This window comes from Lucilia sericata, unplaced genomic scaffold, assembly GCF_015586225.1.
Source record: "Lucilia sericata isolate MDLA Ls3-8-SP2 unplaced genomic scaffold, ASM1558622v1 Contig000391F_arrow, whole genome shotgun sequence".
Taxonomy (NCBI): domain Eukaryota; kingdom Metazoa; phylum Arthropoda; class Insecta; order Diptera; family Calliphoridae; genus Lucilia; species Lucilia sericata.
In genome coordinates, this window is record NW_023994409.1 from 119,776 (window position 1) to 135,991 (window position 16,216).

The 16,216-nt window shown below is 29.7% G+C and overlaps 1 protein-coding gene across 11 annotated transcripts in view; it reads right to left on the minus strand.

Annotated features, from left to right (window-relative positions):
* LOC119604435 (Y' element ATP-dependent helicase YJL225C) overlaps positions 1-16,216 on the minus strand; it is an 86,340-nt gene that overhangs the window by 36,725 nt on the left and 33,399 nt on the right. For all 11 annotated transcript variants that reach the window (XM_037957033.1, XM_037957034.1, XM_037957025.1 and 8 more), the window contains one exon: positions 15,841-15,877. The gene's annotated coding sequence lies outside the window, so the exon portion shown is untranslated. The remainder of the gene's footprint in view (positions 1-15,840; positions 15,878-16,216) is intronic.

Genomic DNA, 16,216 nt, shown 5'->3' on the forward strand with positions numbered 1-16,216 from the left:
CACTATTCTTTGAGCCATTCATAGTCTAGTCTATTGACAAGTCTATGGACTAGTCGACTGACTCTTGAACTAGTCTAGCCTAGTCTAAATCTACTGATGGTCTGTTGAATAGTATTTTGACTGAATTATTGACTAGTTTATATACTAGTCGATTGACTATTTTATGGAGAACCTAGCCTATAGTTTATTCGTTTCACTATTGTATGGATTATTTAATCGGTAAATTAGTAGACTATGGATTAGTAAACCTAGTGGACAAGTCTAGTCACTATTCTTTGGACTAGACACAGGCTAATCTACTAAACTAGTCTATCGATTTATTGACTAGTCTATATACTAGTCGATTGACTATTATATGGAGAAGTAAACCTAGTCAACATATGGTCTAGTCTATTGACTATTCTATAGATTAGTCAATGCATTAGTCTATTCACTCTCGAATGGTCGATTGACTATTCTTTGAGCCATCTATAGTCTAGTCTATTGACAAGTCTATGGACTAGTCGACTGACTCTTCTATGAACTAGTCTTGTCTAATTCTATTGATGGTCTGTTGAATAGTCTTTTAACTGATTTATTGACTAGTCTATATATTAGTCTATTGACTAATCTATGTAGAACCTAGCCTTTGGTCTAGTCTATTGCCTAATCTATGGATTAGTCCATGCACTAGACTATTCAGTATCGACTGGACGCTTGACTAGTCTTAGAATCATTTATAGTCTAATCCATTGACAAGTTTATGGACTAGTCGACTGACTCTTCTATGAACCGAATTGAAATAAAGAATAGGGGTAAATATTTGAGTTGATCGTCCAATACTAGACTGTCCAAAGTCATATCTGATTTAAGTATGGCGACCAACTTGTGACAAATCGTCGGCGGCTGCTGGTCATCGACCAAGATTTGGCTAGCCAAGCCGCCGGTATATTTTATAACAAGCCGCCGTCGGTGACCAAATATGGTCGAGCTGCCGGTCATTTTGCATCGGCTTGTATCGCTGCTCTGTTAAGTAAACTATCAATATTAATTAAACTTCTTTTAGCCAAAGTTTAAAAATTGTTTTATAGCCACAATACTTAAATTTATAAAATGTCTGTAATAGCTTTATTTCACACAAAATACAAATTTATCTAAAAGTTTAAAAAAAACTTTAATTAAAATGTTGTAAAAATACTCTTCTCGGGTTTCTTACAATTTTCCTGTGGCTGCATTTAATTAAATTGTGGTTTAGTAAACACAATTGCACAAAACAATTTTTATAAGTTAAAATTTATTAAAAAAATATATTATACAAAAAAAAAATACTTTCATTATTTTATGATCAAGAGGTGAGAAAAATTTTAGACAAAAAATCACAAAAAAAAAGAATAAAGAAATTATAACTTGTTGAAATGTGTAATTAATTAATGTTTTTAAATACACTTTTATGTTTAGAAAATAATTTAAATATTTAAAGCAAACAAATTTTTGTTTAAATATATGAGAAAATAAAATTGTATACAAAAAAAAAAAAAAAAAAAAAAAAAATCAATTGATTGTTAGTGTAAGCCACCACCAACGAAATCTATTTTTATAGGAATTATAGCGTTAATCAAAAATATTTCTTTATATTATTTTCCATATGAAAAGATTTTTTAATCGATGACTTGTGTTTAAATATGCGTAGCTGATGATGATGATCAACATTATCATTTTATATTAATTTCTTTTAATGGAATCTCCATCTATTGTTGTAAATTTTATTATATTACGATTTTGAATTATAAAAGAAATATAAATGTCGTCTTTTTGATGTTGTAAGAAATGGGTCAATGTCAACTATTTTTTGTTACCAATAATATTGTTTACATATTTAGTTGTTATAAAAGATTTAAAGAACAATTTTATTGAAATTTTCTAAAAGAGAAATTGTCGAAAAAATGCAAAATTTTTAATACAAAAGTTAGCGAGAAACAAAAACAAATACTTTCACCAAGTGAATTGTAAAGTCTGTCGATAGTTTAAATTTTAACATCTGGCAGATTTCGTGGCAGATGTTCGATCATTTTTGAATTAAGTAGAACTTAGGGTGAACAGAAAATCGCTCTAGATGTAGAAAATTTTACTTTTAATTCCAAAATTATAAAAGATTTTCGTTATAATTTTCAATTCTGATCACGAAAAAATCTATTTCGAGAATGATATTTTCATTAACTTAGAACTAGTTTAGATTCCGAAATACTCTATAATGCCAAATTAGTACGAATGCCTCAATTTCATAATAACTTTTGGGCCTTAAATAATTCCAAAACCTAAACAATGTTCTGAAATTACTATTATTCTTTGAAATGAAATTATTAATTTCATTTCCATGATTATATTCACGGATTGACTTTTCTCCTATCCAAGAGTCCATAATAGATTGTTGTAGAATTTTCCATTTTGATAATATGGAATGCCTACAATCCAAAGAAATACATCTATTTCGTAGGAAGTCCCACGTTGTCGTTCAGAATTAAAACAGCAAAATAAAAATCGATCTAATAATTTTGATCTGAGTCTATTATGAAGTCGTTGTTACATCGATGAACTTCTCCAATCTTGATGTGATTGTAATCCGGGGAAAAAGAGGAGTTAACAGTGCCTCTAGCACGGAACTATAGTTTGGTGGTGTCAAATGTATCATCGGCGTTTCCTCGGAATGATTTGACCTGGGGTCGAATCAGAGAGCCATATAATCTAGTAGCACGGGAACCAGTCTTTGCCTTGACCCGGTTACTGGGGTGCACGTTTAAAACTAAACTCGCGGGAAGATAATGCTGCTTAAATGACTGATATACGGTCTATATTTCGGCATAAGTTTGGATGACACACTCGACTTTGTTCGGGCGAGGCATATCACAGTGTATTCTCTGTGAGTAATAGCATGTCTTTGGCTTATTAAGATGGATTCGTATTTCGGTTTACGATTACATGTCTACGTGCTGTTGCCGAATCAACAGAGACATATCCCATCTTTGTGGTTGTAAACGGAAGTGATGTTTTTGCATCTCGAAAGTTAAAAATCAGGTCCGTGATATGATAGCTTGAGTACTTGAGTAAAGTGCTTGTGCATGGATCGTCGGAACCATGTACTAAAATAGCCACCTGCGGGTTCTTTGCAAGGAACAAATGGGCGGTGGTGAGTCGAGTAATAGCTCATCCCGTGTAATGAAGCCGAAAAGGTAGGTATTCACGTAAAAAATTTCCCAAAACTAATGATTCGTCCGAAAAATGTATGTTGTCTCTATAAAAGCCGTTCAACGTTTACGTATACAATAGATCCTTTCGCTTACGGAGGCTTGTTTTCTTACTTTAATATTCTTTATTGATAAATCGTGAAGAAGTTGGCTTTTGTAAACTTAACTAAAGTTGAGTTTACAAAAATTTGTAGGACTTGAACGTGAATAAAAAACCACCAGTAGATCGGAGTCTTCTCAAATACTTAATACATCAGATGGCACTAAGATCTGTCGGAAAACAAAGGATCCCAGGGTTTAGATGAGTTTCGCGGTGACTGGGGTTTAAAAATCAATTTCATGATCCTATAATCAAGTTTACGACCTAACAGTATATTAATAGGTTGAGATAGGTTTAAGTTGATCGAACAGAAGATATTCAAAATAAGATCTGGAAAGATTTCGCGATAAGTAGGCACGTGTAAGGTTCAGATATATCAATCTTATATTTTGGGCTTGATAGTAGAATAGGTTTGAAGTCTAGATCTCCCAAAGATAGGATCCCATAGTTTCGCAGAATTTCGAAGTGGCTGTGCTTTAAAAATCGGTCTCATGATCCAAGGTTGTATTAATAGGTTGGGCTTAAGTTGATCAAATAGAAGAATATATTTTCAAAATAAGTTCTCAAAAGATTTCGAAATAAGTAAGAATGTGTAAGGTATGTATATCCATTTTATATTTTGGGGTTAATAGTAGAATAGGGTTGAAGATTATGCAATATTTCAATAATACAAATTTGTATTTCAAATATATGTTGAGTGTGTGTTTAGCAAGTCATCTGAAATAAGATTTGGAATACAGTTCCTGGTAGGGGTTTCACTTGCTAGCAAAAGGAGTTTCTTTAAAATTCGATTAGGGACTGGGTGTTTCAATTGCAAGATAAGACTTCTATAATAAATGAATAAGCACTTGAAATAATGTCTCACTTTTTTGAAACACTCTTTTTAATGGATATATGAAGACACTTGGTAATATATTTGTATACCTTTTGTAAAAATTCTTGTAAAGATTTATATCAGTCAACGCCATCATCATACTTCATTCATACAAAATATTACAATAACTGAACGTGATTTTTTGCCTACTGAATTTTTAGCAAAAATTTTCTGCCTTAGATTTGTTACATTGTTTTGTTATATGAATGTAATATAAATGTTTTTTTGTTTAACATTTTTTGTTCAACTCATTTTTATTGTTTAATGCACTTTGAGGTATATACATACATATATTTTTTCCAGGCATTTCAACGGAAATTCATTCATTCATACTCTCAGTCATTCATTCAAAGACTTGTGTGCTTTACAATAAGTAGTCGAGATCTAAATATAGATTTTATGGACGCGTGACTATTTTTGCAGCAAAAGCTTATGTTGCAACTTATGTTAAAACAGCAAAAGAAATTATATTGTTTTTAACAAATGCGTGGGTGTTTTTTTTTCTCTGTGTGTTTTACAAATTATAACAATAATTTTATGAAAGCCAAGAGACACATATTTTGTGGAAAAAAATTCCTTACAGAAATTTCTTTTTTTTTTCTTTTTTCATATTTTCCATTTTCCATGACACTTTTTTTCCTCTCTAAAACCATCAAATAGCAGAAATATTTTTTAAATATTTATAATGCGGTTTTCTGATAACATGAAAGTGTACGTTTCTTGTTGTGCGCATAATTATAGGAAATGTACTAAATTTCCCAATGGTCAATTCACCTCATTTTGAATGGTGTCGATTGGTGGTAATCGATTAAATTTTAGGTCTAAATTTGAAAATTATTTATCATTAAATATTTATCCCCACTGAGACCTGAATGGATGTGTTGTAATTTATAACAATTCGGTTCATTTATTGATTTCATCCATCAGTTGTGTGTTGTTTAATAAAGTTATTGTTCGTTATATATTGATAAGTAATCCAAAATTTTATAGGTGATAAAATAAAATGCATTATATAACTTTTGTAAATTCGTTATGGTTTATATTACATAGATTCCAAATAAGTTTTTAAATCTGTTATTATGAAGCAAGTTATTTATGACCTTAATTGTATTTCTAGAAAATAAAACGCTTTACACGAAGAAATTTAATCTCAATATGAGATTTATGAATGGAAAATTGGATTTTACGTCATTTATATAAATACCCATAGGTTAACCATTGACGGTTTGTTCTTTATCTTTTAGATTTTGTGAAAATCAATTCTTGCATATCCAGTATTTGTCAAAAATAGCACTATTTTGACTTAATTTTTCACACATATAAAATGTTGAAAACACTTAATTTGGACCGAAGTAGCCACATCCCTAAACCAAATATATTTTTTTTTGGGAAATTTTGACTCATGAATACATGATAAGGGTTAAAACGCCAGCACGCTAAAGTGCATGATATTATAGTATTATTGGAACTAGCTCGATGCTATGAACCTGGGCGATGTGTAGAGACAACAAAACGGTACAACTTGCCACACGACTTGAATTAATAAATATATTTCACGTAACGTTTCTCGCAAATAGCCGCCTTTATAATGCTATTTAATGCCTTTAGATTTCAGTGTTTGGGTAACACTGAATCACTTGTCTTTGCCAACGATGTTAGAAGAGCTACAGGCCTCTTTAACGATGTCGTTTTCCATAAACAATAGCGTCGATTGTGTTTAGTTTAAACACATTTCAGTATAACATCATTCTATATAACATGGATTACATGGAATTACAAATATGATCACGCGCGCAGCTATGTTAAAAGATCAATCTAACAAGTCTAGTTCAATAATTTACTGGATCCATAAAAGTAGAGTTGTTGGTTACTCTTAAATATCTGGATCTGACTACAATTAAAACATAAATTGGACTAGGCAAGGTCTTTGCGGATCCAGTAGGCTTTATACATAATCTCAGCTCGTCTTCAGTGGCTTTAGAATTTCAATTACGTACCATGTTCAGTTTTTCAAGAGTTAAAGATTCCTGAAGTACATGACGACTTAGAATCATATTAAAAGTCATTCAAACCTGTCATATACCGGTGACAACGGATATTTTTGGAGTATAACGAGGCAGGAAATCTTTACCGGAAACACCAAGCTCATTCAGGTACTGATGACATAAATTATAAGGTAATAGTAATGCGCGATGAATAACATTTTGTCTGTGGCTTTAACCTTAATGATGATAACGAATGTTGGGAATCTAAATTGGAAGAGAGGATAATTTAAGGTTTGATCAAATACTTAATACCATCCCAGTCATCGTAAATCGTAATACTCGATGGGAGTAAATGCTAGGAATCTAAATAAGACGAAAATAACCATTGGGGTCAGATCTCAGTCATTTGACGCGGGTAACGCGTTTTGATTTTAACACAATACAATACTAGATGGGCTATTGAATCATAGGATGAGTAACAATGAGTAACAAACTGGCGGTAATTGAAACCCAAATGGTGAAAAAGGTTTAAATGTTCAATCGTACGATGCTTTATAACAAATGTCGTAAACGGAAACCGACATTTCTTTCTTAATTTTATATTAGATCCATGATATCTTTATCTATATCACAACAACTGTCTACTTAAACCTTGGGTATCTATTATTAATCGTCTTAAAATTATCGTTTGATTTGATCTATTTCAGAATTTTTAATTTTGTGATTGGGAGGAGGTCTATAAGAGATCAACTGTAACATGAAACATTTTCAAGTGATTCTGCGTGGTTATTTTGAATTTCATCGAAAATTATGTTTTAGTTTAGTTTTATTGAGAATCAAAAAAAGGTGATATATAATCAAAATTTTGACTTCATCGACATCGATGCCAAGATCAAACGTTACCTTAATCAATCGATCAAAATACTTACATTTTCATCAACTACGAAACCAAGACCAAACTATAACCTGAAAATGGTGTCAATGACTTTGTTGGAGATATGATAGTTGTATAACAGTGGTCTGCATACGATATAGTTTCCACTACTTGTAAAGTTGCTGGGATTTCAAAGTAGCAGCGATAATATCAGCTGAGAAAGTTAACTTAGATTGAGATGGTTCACAGTTATAATAGGGTATTCATTGACAACGTTACCAAGAAGCAGCTTTATCTGGAAAGTGTTTTCAATGAGTTCGATAGCGATAATTGAAACAGATCGCACTGTAATAGTATATATCGACCTGACAAACTCTGGAATCCTATCCGAACTATTTTTCGCACGAATGAGGGAGTCTATCTAGCCAATAAACATCTTAGATAGAACCGTTAAATCGTACTGAGTGCTGCGTGTTGAGTCAGTGATCCGCTAGGGCTGGACATTGATAGAGAAAGTGAATGTTATTCTTCTTTTCATCTTGGCAGCTCCTAGAAGTCATTGCTTGGTAAGTTTGGGTCAAAAAAGGAGCGAAAGCGGAATGCCGTCGAATTTGCCCTCTTGCTAGTGAGGAGCCTCATTTCACAATGGAGTCCGCAATGGTATTGCTAGGAATCGGTTGACGGCCAGGAATCCAGTACAGTGTTTCGCCATCTCGTTCAGGGATATTCGGCATTTGAGGACCAACTTTGATGTTGCCTTCAGGGTGGCCCTGGCTATCGCTGTTATATTCGAATATCAATATTGTATATCCAGCAGTTTGCAGCCCGTAACATTGATCAGGAAGTTTGAAGAAAACTTATGTTCCCGTATGTGCTAGCGCCATCAGTATAGATCTTAAATGATCCAGTACAGAGGATCGATTCCATCCATAAGGATCTTCATATTAAAATTACTTTAAAGTAAAACAAACTCCTAACTTGTGAAATTAACCCAAATAGCTGGTAAATTTAATTTTAAATCTGTATTACTGGCAAAACAACTTTCTTAATCTTAAAATGTAAAATGACCACAGAGTAGGAATGAATATTTAAAAATGTATGTAAATAAAGCCGAAATTTACACACATTAATTTCGAAGTCTGTTGTGTTTATTTTTTGCGTTGAATGAAAAAAAAAACGGCCTCAAAATGTCGTAAATAAGAATTTAAATTACATCTCTTTTGTTATCTTCTGAATTGTTTATTTTTTGTGGGTGTTAACGTATTCTGTTGATTATACACAAACTTAAAGTTGATGTCATCTTAAAGATTAACGAACAAATTTTAAATCAAAAAAATAAAACATAAGAATCACGTAAATATACTAAAACAGGGAAACAAAATTCTGCTTTTAATGGGCCTCCATAAATAAGAAATTGACTTTAAAGGAAACATCAAGAATTTCTCATTTGTTTACTTAAGCGCTGAAAATAACTGTTATATCTTATTACCACTTTTTGTTGAATATTTCATATTTTAATATTAGTAATTAGCTGTTGTTTTTTGTTCTGTTTAACTCCACCTTAAAAATGTATATTTATTTTAGAAATTTTTTTTGCGCTTTGTCTGAAAGAAGAAAAGTCATTGTACGTTTTCAATAAAACAGCTAAATTAACTAAAATAAAGTTGTAAAAACAAAATGAAGAATAGTTCAAAAAAGACAACAGCAAACAATTAGCAAATTAATAATAAAAATGGCAAAGAACGAAGTTAAAGTTCACTTTAGTAAGATTTTTAAACAATTTTAAACTAATTTCTATAACTTGTTGGAAGATCACTAGCATAGAACTAGTTACATGACTTGCCCTAAAGGGATAGTTACAGGTTTTAGATAACCTGTTTCAAAGCAACATTTTACTCTTTTTATGCATCTCTATATATTTCAAACCAACGGGAGTTGTTATGATACTTCCAATACCATTTTTATATTGTTTATTTTTATGTTATTGGGTTTTTATGTTATAAAATTTAAAACAATTAACTTAAATATTATGAGCCAAAAGGAAATAATGACTTGTTTGTTTTTTTTGGTATGAAAAAAAAAAAAAAAAAAATCAATGAACAACGCAGAAGATACACTCTGTGAAGTCATGTTTTAATGACTAAATTTACCAAAAACGATATCGTCGAACACGTTTTAACAATGAACACTGAATTTACAATAATAACAAGTTTAAATTCCCATAAATTATGAGTCATTTTCAAGAAGAGGGGGTTCTCAAAAGAAAAGAACAAAACACATATATAATTGAGACGAAATTTATGTGTTTTGAATATTTGAATATTTGGTGATTAAAATAATGAAATTTTTGCATGAATATTTCGCAATATTGTTGAAAATATTATATAAATCTTAAAAGTTATTAAAATTTATTGAAAACTAGATTGATTTTAATATATTTATGAAGACAGTTAAGATTTTTTGTAAAAAATGTAAATAGAATAGACTTTTTAGTAACCAGTTCTTTCACGAAAAGAGTGTCTTTTTGTGGTAAAACTGAAGCTTTTGTGCAAATCTTGCGATTTTGTGCAAAAGCTGCGAGTTTGTTTGAAAACTTAGAGGGGTGTGATGTACTTCGCATATAAAAAGTTATATAACAAGAATTTATAGTCGGACATGACCGACCATATGATACCCTACACCAGTGAATACGTTTAAAATGTTGATTATTTTTTTAACAATATAGTATTTAATTTCATTTTTACCTTAATTCAGAAATATTTTAACAATTTGTTATAATGGGGCATGGGGTTAATGTCGCCCTATCCTTATAAATTTTGGTAGAGGGATTTACGTCCTCGTCAGTTATTTATGCAGAACATCATCGTGATATTAGTGTTTATAAGTAATTTTCTGAAGGGGACTTTGTATGGGGAATAGGGTCAAATGAGGCCCGATCATTATTAAAAGCAGCTGTATCATTAAGATTTATATAAAACTAAGTTTTGTCGAGTTTTGAAGTAATACAAGAACATTTAACATATTTATGAGCTCAAAAGCCATATCCGGGGGGTACGGATGTATGGGGGCTATACGAAATAATAGACCGATTTTAACCATTTTCAATAGGCTTCGTCCTTGGGTGAAAAGAAGAGTATGTGCCAAATTGCATTAAAATATCTTAAAAATTGCGACCTGTAAGGTTTACATGGACAGACAGACAGACGGACATATCTAAATCGACTCAGAAAGAGATTCTTAGCCTTACTTAAAGGTGGGTAGGATCAATATTTTTGGATGTAACAAACATCGGCTCAAACGCATAATACCTTCCCCACTATAGTGGTGTAGGGTATAAAAACTAAGTTTGTGTAAAAACTGAGTTTGTGTAAAAACTGAGTTTGTGTAAAAACTGAGTTTTTGTGTAAAAACTAATTTTTTTGTGAAAAAACTGAGTTTTTGTGTAAAAATTAAACTTTTGAGTAAAAACTAAGTTTTTGTGTTAAAACTGATTTTTTGTGTAAAAACAGAGTTTTTGTGTAAAAACAGAGTTTTTGTGTAAAAACAGAGTTTTTGTGTAAAAACAGAGTTTTTGTGTAAAAACAGAGTTTTTGTGTAAAAACAGAGTTTTTGTGTAAAAACTATGTTTTTGTGTACAAATTAAATTTTTGAGTAAAAACTAAGTTTTTGTGTTAAAACTGAGTTTTTGTGTAAAAATTAAACTTTTGAGTAAAAACTAAGTTTTTGTGTTAAAACTGATTTTTTGTGTAAAAACAGAGTTTTTGTGTAAAAACAGAGTTTTTGTGTAAAAACAGAGTTTTTGTGTAAAAACAGAGTTTTTGTGTAAAAACAGAGTTTTTGTGTAAAAACTATGTTTTTGTGTACAAATTAAATTTTTGAGTAAAAACTTAGTTTTTGTGTTAAAACTGAGTTTTTGTGTAAAAAAAACTTGTGTGAAATCAGAGTTTTTGTGTAAAAATCTAGTTATTACGTAAAACTATATTTTTGTGTAAAAACTAAGTTTCTGTGTGAAAACTATCTTTTCACAAGAAGGACAAAAATCTCTACGTAAACCTTGCATCCTGGGCAAGAAGAGACCGATGACAGACTAAGTTAAGTACTTAGGTGTAATCCTTGACCGGAAATTAAAATGGAGACACCACATAGAGGATATGATCAACAAGGCACATCGGTGCTGGGCGATATGTTGGAGAACTAAAGGCATGAAATGGGGTCTTAGTCCTACTATGACAAATTGGCTTTATAAAAGTGTAAATAGACCTATTCTAGCTTATGCTTCAATAATCTGGTGGACTGGACAAAAAGTGTAATATCAAACTACTACAGGGAGTACAGCGTACATGCTGCTTGGTTATAAGTGGTGCCATATGTATTACTTCAATCAAGGCTCTGAAAACGTTGATTGTTATTCTACCCATTGAAACATATTTATGATATGAGGCGGCACATACAGCCGAACGACTGTTTACTTTAGGCGAACTGGCCAAAAGCGGTTTTAGAACACGTCATCAATGTATACTGGATACATTGGAAGGTTATACACAATTATCGGACCCTTAGACAGCTAGAAGGCAATTAAAGCGATATCAGGCGATAGAATGTAAGAAAGCTTTAACTTAATACTCTCCCAGAGGTAAGGTTTACATCATATGGGTACCAGGTCACTCGAGAGTAGTCGGCAACGAAAGGGCGAATGTAATAGCTTTAAAGGGAAGGGAGCTCGAGGCAGTTAACTTCACAAACGCCAAACCATTCGACGCAACAAAAGCTGAATTAAAAATATCAGTACGAGAATCCCTTAAGGCCACTCGGGAGTATTCGGCAACGAAAGGGCAAATGTAATAGCTTTAAAGGGAAGGGAGCTCGAGGCAGTTAACTTGACAAACGACGCAACAAAAGCTAAATTAAAAATATGAGTACGAGGATCCCATAAGACCTCTTGGAATAATGAAACGGTGTGTAGAACCACAAAGATCCTATGGGGTGATCCTGATGAGGGCAAGACGAGAAATTTCCTCAAAATGAGCAAGTCTGAAGTTAGTATGATGGACACACAGGATTACGGGCATATCTATGCAAAATTGGACGCGCGGATTCAGACGAATATAGAGCATGTGAAGAGGACAGTGAAATTCTGGAGCAGATGCATAGATCTTGTAGAATTGGTATCAAAAAGAGCGAATTGGCTCTGAGGTTAGATTTGAAAAACAACTGTTTTTATATCACCAAATAAGTGTATATAAAATCTGTTCTAGTGGACCCAATATGAAAGATGTTTAAATATCTTTTAATGTACACAATGACCCAAATCGAAATTTAAAAGATCCAAAATTTGCCCACGTATATAAAAAAAAACGTTAATCGTGATGACGTTAATCGAGGGATTACTGTAATTGAAAGTTATTCATAGAAATATTCACAAATTGAATAAATCATCCTCACAATACATATTCATTCATATTATTTATTAATTACCGTATTTGTGATATGTTTTGTTTTAAATTAATATTTCCCCGAATCCTTTTTTCCAGCAAAAAAAAAAAAAACTTTCAACAATTCAGAGAAGTGTTGTCAACACGTGTGGCCTTCACCACCAAGAAAGTAAACAAAGGTATGAATGAAATTTAAACCTTAATTAATCTTCTCGTTTTTTTTTAAAAATTATTTAAATTTTCACTTTCTTTTAAGACATTTACTTTACAAATGTGTATGTATTGTATGCTTTAAGGCATCCAACACCTCCTACTATTTACTTTTTAAAACAGCAACCTTCGAAACTTGAAATTACTTAAAGTTCTTCTCATGTTAACCCCTTGGGGCACTCAAAATAAGATTTATTTCGCTTACGTGGTTTAAACACTCTATAGAGTTTGTTGTCAAAAGGGTTAAATGTGCATTTTAAGTGTCGGAATATCGTGATGATAATGAATATGAACGAGAATGTAGTGGATTGTTTTTTTGTTTAAATTAAATTTGCATACATGGTAATAAATTCATATGTAAACCTTTGGTGCCAAGTAAAAATAGCCTAAGTCTAAAAACATATTTTTGAGCAAAATTACTTTCTAGGATAATATTGCTAGAAAAATTATTATTTCCAGTTCATGTTAGGAAATTTTTGTAGAAATTTACTTAGGCGCTTATAGCTTGTGACCACAGATTTGTAAATAAGTAAAACTAAGTATTTGCATCGCACTACCTTCAGCTTGGTTCATTCATTAGGTTAATTGTTTTAAGTAGTTGGCAATTGTTGATGTGAACCGACAGTCATTATTTTTGCTTTTGTTTTTTACTGCATGCTGTTTTTTTTTTGTTGTTTTTTTATTGAAATCATGATGCATGAGTACTTTGCTTTCTTTGATGGGTATTTTTTGCTTTAAGAACATGAAGCATACAAGTGCTGTCTGGATTATATAATTTTTTTTATTATTACTAGTAGTGTAACTTAAGAATTATTTAATTTTCTTGACAATTTTCTAATAAAATTTTCTCAGAAATTTATTAAAGTTATTTCAAGGTTATAATGTAAAGTAATCTTAAGAATTTTTGCATGTTTCTCATGGGAACATTTTAAATTTGATATTATGAAAGTTTCTTTAGGAATTTATTAAAAAATATTTTAAGGGGTAAAAAATTTGCAAAAGATTTTAAGGAGACTTGTTGTTAGCAAATTAATATATTTTTATACAAAATCTTTTTATAGTAAATTTTTAAAAAAAAATTTTTTAAAATTCTTTTTTTATTAAAAATTTTCGAAAAATTTTCGAGAAATTCTCATTTTGTGAAAAATCCTCTTTTTTTATAGGAAATATCCCTTTTTTCATAGCAATTTTTTCAAAAATTTAAAAAAAAATATTTTTTTTAGAAAATTTGTTTTTTTAGAAGATTAAAAAATCTCCTTTTTTGTAGATCATTTTCGAGAAATTATCTTTTCCTTCGAAAGATTTTTGAAAAATTCTCTTTTTCTTTTTAGAAAAATTCTTTTTTTTTTTTTTTTTTGAAAATTTTCGAAAAGTTATAATTTTTTTTTTTAGAAAATTTCTCTTTTTTTTAAATTTTCGAAAAATTCTCTTTTTTTTAGATAATTTTCGAAAAATTTTGCTTTTTTATAGAAAAATTCTTGTTTTTTTGTAGAAAACTTTCGAAAAATTCTTTTTTTTGAAAATTTTCGAAAAATTCTCATTTTTTTTAGAAAATTTTCGAAAAACTATATTTTTTTAGAAAATTTTCGAAAAATTCCCTTTTTTTAAGAAAATTTTCGAAAAATTCTTGTTTTTTGTAAAAAACTTTCAAAAAATTCTTTTTTTTAGAAAATTTTCGAAAAATTCTCTTTTATTTAGAAATTTTTCGAAAATTTCTCTTTTTTTTAGAAATTTTTCGAAAATTTCTCTTTTTTTAGAAAATGTTCAAAAAATTATTTTTTTTTTTAATTTTCAAAAAATTCTTTTTTTTTTTTATTTTTAAAAAATTCTTTTTTTTTTTAGAAAATTTTCAAAAAATTCTTTTTTTTGCAAAAAATTCTCTTCTTTTTTAGAAAAATTTCTAAAAATTCTCTTTTTTTTTATAAAATTTCAGAAAAATTCTCTTTTTTTTAGACAATTTTCAAAAAATTCTCTTTTTTTAGAAAATTTTCGAAAAATTCTCTTTTTTTTTAGAAAAATTTCGAAAAATTCTCTTTTGTTTAGAAAATTTCAAAAAATTCTCGTTTCTTTTAGACAATTTTCAAAAAATTCTCTTCTTTTAGAAAATTTTCGAAAAATGCTCTTTCTTTAGAAAAATTTTGAAAAATTATCTTATCTTTTTTTAGAAAATTTTCAAAAAATTCTCTTTTTGTTAGAAAATTTTCGAAAAATTCAGTTTTTTTCTTCGAAAATTGTCGAAATATTTCTTTTATATAATTTTTTCAAATGTTTTTATAAGAAAATTTTCGAAAATCCTCCCATGACAAATACGATCAAGAATGCCTTTGTTAGATTTTAATTTGATTTAAACCCCTTTAAGTTAATTCTCTCTATAATTTGCATAATTTTCTAATTCCTTCTAATCAATTGAGACAATAAAACATCTGCTTTAATCATTACAAGTACACTTTATTGAACAAAAAAGCATTTAAGTTTTCTAGTCAGGTTTTTATTGGAAAAACAATTTCAATTGCATTCTCATTTATTCATTCACCTAAGTATTTGCTTTTGTAGTTAAATATTCAATCTAATAATTACACCTGTTATTCAACTTTACTAACTACAACCGTAAGTTACTACAATTTGGCGTTTTTCCTTAAGTAATTTTTATTAGCATTACGTTTAACTGCTCGCTGTAGTAGTGTACACAGTAGCAGTGAATAATAATTTTTTGTTTTAAGTAGATTTTTAAATATTCATAACGGAGAGTGCTTTTTCAATTTTGTATTTTTTTTTTAAAGCTACAAAGTAAAAACTTATAAAATGTTTATAGAAATATTTAATGACTACAGCAGGGAGTAATTGCAGTGAGTAGTAGTCACAGATAATTGTTGTAAAAAACATGTTAGTAATATTTAATTTTTTTAGAATTTTATATGATTACAAAAAGAGGTGAAAACGATTTATTCTGTACATATGTCAAAATAATTAAATTTGTTTAATAGAAAGAAAATAATTGTTATTACTTTAGAATAAAGAAAATGGAAGTCAACAACTTTCAAAAGTTTTGTATTAGAAATGTCTAACGAAAATTATAGGAAATAGTAAAACTGAGGTTTAATAACGAGATTTGATTTAAAGATTTTATTGGAATTTATTACTTACATTTTCATATTTGTTGCTGATTACATTTGAACTTAATCTGTAATAAAATAAGAAAAAAAGTTAATCTAATGTTCTTCAATTTTATCTATTTGTTAAAATTTATTTTTAGTTTTAAACAATTAATTACGAAAGCAATCTTATAAGCCATGAAATACTTTTATATGAATTACACATAAGTTTTAAATAAAGTATCTCGCATAATTGTTGTTTTAAATAATTAATTTTATAGTTGAAATAATTACAATTAAATTCAGACAAAATTAAGTCTGCACGCATTATAAATTAGGGAATCTAATATCTTTGCAGCCGAAAACACAAAACTCAATGGCGTAAAAGTTGAGGCGTAAAATGATTGCTATTGTGTTTAATTCGGTTG